At 43.0% G+C, this 6,000-nt stretch overlaps 1 long non-coding RNA gene across 1 annotated transcript in view; it reads right to left on the bottom strand.

Annotated features, from left to right (window-relative positions):
- Positions 1-3,982: 3,982 nt before the first annotated feature.
- Positions 3,983-6,000, bottom strand: part of LOC147698912 (uncharacterized) — a 776,736-nt gene continuing 774,718 nt past the window's right edge. The window contains exon 5 of the long non-coding RNA XR_015299386.1: positions 3,983-4,086. This is a non-coding gene — a long non-coding RNA (uncharacterized LOC147698912). The remainder of the gene's footprint in view (positions 4,087-6,000) is intronic.

Here is a 6,000-nt window from a genome sequence, read left to right as displayed (position 1 = left end):
TGTTACTTCTAGCAGACCTTGTAACGATTTTTGCACCATTAACATCAGTTCCAAGATTGAGGATGCTGGGGATTCCGACGACTCCAAGTTTATCTCAGGATGCTGGTTTTCCCCGTTTGTGTCACCGTTTTTAACCAAGCCCACAAGGTCATTGCTATTTGAAAATGCCATTTTTCCTGAGCCATTAGAACTTCCATCTATGATTGGGGTTTTTTCATCACTGTGCCTCGAGCTCAGGCTAACTACATCCTCCAACGTCTGTTGTACGAATAGCGGAGAGGAAGAAAGTCGCGGTGAGGAAGAAAGTCGCGGTGACATTATTGTCCCTTTTTGGCCTGGCAGGGACTGTACCGATCGGTCAACTAGATTTATTGAGTCTGCCAATCGGTCATCAAAGATTAGTGACGTGCCCCCTTTCCATGGTTCCTCCTCCTCTTCAGTAGCATTAGTCTTAGCCGGTGAAAAAACCCTTTTGAAGTGTTTTCCCACAAATTCTTTAATTGTATGGGTTGCTACATTCCCCTTACTTCCTCCCTGTTGGACATTATTAGGAGTTTTCTCTTTGTTCTTTTGGGGACGTTTTGTTTTTTCCTTAACCACAGGTGACGTCGGACTCTCTTGGTCGTCTTGTCTATTTTCGCTGCTAGGCTTTGCTTTCCTAGATGTTCCTAGTGTGCTCTTATTTCTTCTTGGGGCCATTTTAATCCTTAATCACTTCCCTTTCGTGCTTCAATTTAAAAAACAATTTAATTGAATAAATGAAAATTCTTTCCACTTACCTCTGTTGTGCCTTGCCCTTGCGCTCGTGACCCGTGGCTTTCTCTACTTTTTCTTTAAGATAATATATATCTGGGCTAAGCAGATTATTCTGCCAAGTAGTCCAAGTTTTTTTTTTTTTTTTTATCACGTCCTCACCTACGGAGGAGGTAGCAAGCTCGGGTTTGTGGGGCTTAATTTTCCACTACTGGCCACCCGGTTTTGGCCCGGGGCACTGGGATCGATCCTCCGAGGGTGGGGGCGAGGGCTGGAGCACAGCCTGGACACACAGGTCCCACAGGCACTGGATGCCTCACTCCCCCACTCCACTTACACCTCGCACCTCTTTGGGTCAGGGCTCTGGGATCAATCCTCCGAGGGTGGGGGCGAGGGCTGGAGCACAGCCTGGACACACGGGTCCCACAGGCACTGGATGCCTTGCTCCCCCACTCCACTTACTCCTCGCACCTCTTTGGGCCAGGGCTCTGGGATCAATCCTCCGAGGGTGGGGGCGAGGGCTGGTGCACAGCCTGGACACACGGGTCCCACAGGCACTGGATGCCTCGCTCCCCCACTCACTCCTCGCACCTCTTTGGGGAGTAAAATTGTGTTCGTGAGGTTCGTATAGTTAATTATTTTTATATTTCTCGCACCGCTCGGCTCCAGCAACTTCAAAATCGGCTCCCTTCGCGCTCCTCGCGCTCTGAAGCGCACGTCACGTCACACGTCGGGTCACGGGGTCACGGGGTCACGGCTCACGGCTCACAGCGGCAATACGGCACAACAGAGCACTATCTCCCACTATTTATGACACACTTAGGGTCTGACTACGACCTTGGCAGTCCTGGAGAGGGCCCACACACTGTGCCCCCTCTCCAGGACAACCAAAGCCATCCGCACACCACCCGCAGGATTTTAACTTGTAATTATAGGAGAGCCTTAGAAAGGCAGTGCCGTGGGCCAGACACAGTGCGTTTCAGTTCCAGAATGGCATGGACTGTAAAGTCCATACTGTCCTGGAACTGGGGGTGCCTAGAGACGAATATATGATGATTCAACGAATTCCGTTGCAACGCATGTCTTTACCACGCATGCGTTACAACGGAATTCGTTTAGCACGCATAAACCTTTCACCCACTATTTGCGTGGTGACGTCATACGTCGTTAAAAAAACCCAGCATTTTTTTACCGATTTCTCTTAATCGACTCTGATGCCGACGTGACTTATGGTGAGTTGTTTTATTTGGGGGGGAGACCCCCCAAACCCCCTCTTTTTTTTTTTACTTTTACCACATACGCCTTTACTACAAACATCGTAGTAAAGGCATGCGTGGTAAAGGCATTAGTTGTAACCACGCATGCGTTGTACTGCATGCGTGGTTAAAGATTTCGTGGAAACGGCTTAGTTGTAAAAGCCGTTTCCCCTAGAGACAGGGGGCACACACCATTTGCCCCCCTGCATACACCCTAATGTGCAGGGGCAAGAGGGGGCTCTTTCTTTCCTGACTGCCAGCAGTAACATGGAGGATATCTCCGGGACACAGCTGGCAATGTGGAAAGTCGTAATATGATTGACAGGGCCTCAGGGCACCACCAAGCATATTGCGACCCTCAGACAGCTGCAGAACTGCAGTGGTGCAATGGCTGTCATACTGATGAAGTCATAATTGGGCGTGGGACCGCCAGTGTGGCAGTGGCTGGACTGCTACCACCTTGACTTTGGGAGTCTAGGGGCCCTCTGAGTACCAGACAAGTCATCAGACCCTAAGTCAAAAGTTTACTATGTTAAAATACAAAATACAAACCTTATTCTCAGTTTGATCTCTACTGTTTATATCATGGTGGGGAAGGTTCAATACTATTAAAACGATGATTGATCTACACATCCTCTACACTAGTTCAATGTTAACTTTTAAAATCCCTAAATACTATTTTAAACAACTTGATTCTTTTTGGACAGCATTTTTAAGAAATAATTAAAAAACCCTATTTCTACAACCAAAACTTGAAGGTTGTATTCGATTTCCATATTTTAAACTGTATCATTCCTCTGTTTTAATTCAACAGTGTTGTGCTATGGCATATGGCTTCCAAGATCAACCTTCACCAATTTGCATTACGTTTGAACATTCTCAATTTAATTACTTTGCTTTTATCAACATTGTTCACATGTCAAATGCACTTTTCCACACTTTTTATTATATAGAATACTTTTTGATCAATTTACATTCCAACAGTCTCTTGTGTTCCTACATTTGGTATAATACAGTGGTTCACAAACTTTTGACTTTTGGGGACCCCCACTGAATCATTAATGGAACCAAGGGACCCCAACAGAATCATTATTAGAATCCGGGGACCTCCCACGAATCATAACTGGAAGCCAGGGACCCCAGCTTAGGCAATGTTGATGATTTGAACCGTTAAACTATACACAAAAATACAGAAAATAACATTCAACAAACAAATTAATTTGATTTAATTTTGTTCAGCCAGTTGCCATGAATTGGCTTATTTTCCATTGTTATATGATTTTAATTTTTTGTGAGTTACTGTAATACTAAATGTAATATTGGATGATAAGAGGATGGCCTAGTAATATAAAATATAGAGTTGAATCTTTCAAGCAATATTGGTATCGCTGTCATTGGACATTATGAAACGGACCCACTACACACTCTATTAGCATGTGTGCAAATAAAGGTGGCTTTTCTAGTATCCAAATGTCATTTTTTTGATCACCAAAAATAAATATGAGTTGATGGTTTTGCAAGTATTGAGTATACATGACATTAACATTTGTCTGCTTTTGTCAGTGCTTTGGCTATTATACACAAGCTTTTGTGAAAACGAGCCATACACATGTGCACTATCATTTACTGCTAGGCATTGGAATTGTTTTGCTCACTAGATGCCTCATTGTGCACACCTATAAGATTAGTTCTGAACCATTTCCTTGTATATTTGACCTTGGGTCAATGTGGTGCTTTGCATAGCCACACAATACACTGCATGTTGGTCTCATTTTGATGCATGCATGATGCCACCAACCTAAAAGAAAAGAATGTGCTTGAAACACAAAAGCAGCAAAGATGATTATATAATTAGATACAAGGTAATAAACAAGGTGTATTTTGGTGCGACTTCTGAAACTCTGTGGTGATATCATGCATTGATCTTGTGATTCCAACTATCTGACACAAAACAACACAAAACACATTCAGGATAGAGCTCAATATGATTTATTATTCAATTTGCCAGCCAATGAATTCAATAAAAGTTGGTAGAGAGTGGCAGCCTCATTAAGTTTCCATTTCATGTCATGGAAATCTGTGGATAAAAAAAATAATAATAATATTAGCCGGTAATACCTGCCCATCACGTTCCTGAAATCAAAACATATTATGGGTAGCAGCAAAAGGTGTTTTGGCCTTTGCAAATATTGTGGTGGGTACTATTTGTGGTGAGGGTGCAGTTTAACTGTTGTAATATGTAATTGTGGGTCAAAATCTTTTAATCAATCAATCAATCAATCAATATAAGCTTTATTTTGATACAAAAATATCTTAAAAGCTATACATAATCGCAGGTAGTATTAAGAAATTCAAGGATACATTTTGGGCACAGCATGCAATAAAATCAATTGATTGAAGAAACATTTAGGAACATAAAAGGATTAAAAAGATGCATAGGCATTATACATAAAAGTGAGAAAGTGCTTGTGCTAGAGGGCAAATGTCACTTGAGCATTGTAATTATTTAGGAATTAATGCTTCAAATTTCTCGTTCTGATACTCCATGCCCATCTAAGAAATTTGGCTATTGCACAGGCATGGAGGTCCCTTGGATCGGATCTTAAATGCGTAATGCTGTTTGGTGACTGCGAGTGCTTAACTCCCTGCAAAGTGGTTTCAGCAAGTGCCTCCTTGGAGCTTTGTAAGCTGTGGCAAGTGAACAAAAAATGTGAAATTGACTCAGTGGGGGCATCGCAACTTGGACAGGAGGCAGAGGTTTGGTAAGGTGGCTTCCACTGGACAGTCAAATCGTGCAAAGGGAGTATGCCTACCCTAATCTTAAAATACAGTACTCTGTCATAAGGTTTATGTATTAGGTCTAGGTAGGGTTCCAGGTGCATTGTATGCTTATGCTGCATAAATGCCTCTGTTAACCTTCCAAGTCTAGGATTAAGGAGGTGGCTCGTGGCAACCCACCACTAGTACACCTTTTTAATTTCTGCCTTTGGTGGGGAGGTTCTATTAATCCAAGCCTCTTTGAGGCCGAGATCATGTAGAAGGTTTTTCACACCTTTTAACCATTTAATCTTGTGCCACCCATCCTTATCTATTACCTCTCTAAGCCCTGCTGAGTAGTTGGCTAGTTCAGGTGTCCACCACAAGCGGGCCCATAGCAAAGAGGACATAATTTCACTATGTCTCCTAGCAAGTGGCAGTCAAGATCATATAGGAGGGGCCTGGTAGGTGTCGTCTGGGGGAGCATCATTAGATCCTTCAAGAATTTGTTTTCCGATCTGCAGATTTGGTCTGGGTTGGAAATACCCCATAATTTGGCTCCGTAGAGAGCCAAACTTCCAGTTCTGGCCTTATAGTTTGTTAAATCTTTTAATTAAATGTTCAGAAAATGCAAACAGCCTGCACTGACCATCAGGAGCCAAAAAATGTCCAGTATATTGCTTCAGTGCTTAGGGGTTGATTGAACTTGTGGATCTTCACTTAGTGTAATTCCACAGAGTTACACAAAAACTTTGCAAGTTTCTGCGGAATTCCACTAACGTGCGGAAATAATGCATTTTGCGCTGCTTGCGATGCGATTTAACGCCGGTAGTGCGTTCAACATTGTTATATCTGTCACAATGCCAATGCTTGGTGTGCAAGAGCATGTGGCAGGTCGAGTTGATTTTCCTGCCTCTTGATGAGCAAATCTACCTGAGAAGCAGCACTCTAACTGCTACTCCCATGACCATTCGTGATAGAAAATCACACTGGAAGTTGCCTGTGACGAAAATCATGCTTGGGAATGCCAACTGACGTTAATGCTTGCCAGCTCGCTTGCTCAAGCTTTCACTTTGTTCCTGTTGAATCACATTCCTTGAACTGGGAAAAAAGTATGCAAAGTGGCGATTCACAGAATTTGTCCGGAACTCTGTGGAGAATGCAAATTGCTCTAAATCTACAAGTGTGAATACAAATTCTGCCCTGGCCTAACATCAACATATTCCATATGACA

This window comes from Lissotriton vulgaris, chromosome 8 (genome assembly GCF_964263255.1).
Source record: "Lissotriton vulgaris chromosome 8, aLisVul1.2, whole genome shotgun sequence".
Taxonomy (NCBI): Eukaryota; Metazoa; Chordata; class Amphibia; order Caudata; family Salamandridae; genus Lissotriton; species Lissotriton vulgaris.
The sequence above is the reverse complement of the archived record's forward strand: the minus strand, read 5'-3'. Positions and strand labels throughout refer to the sequence as shown.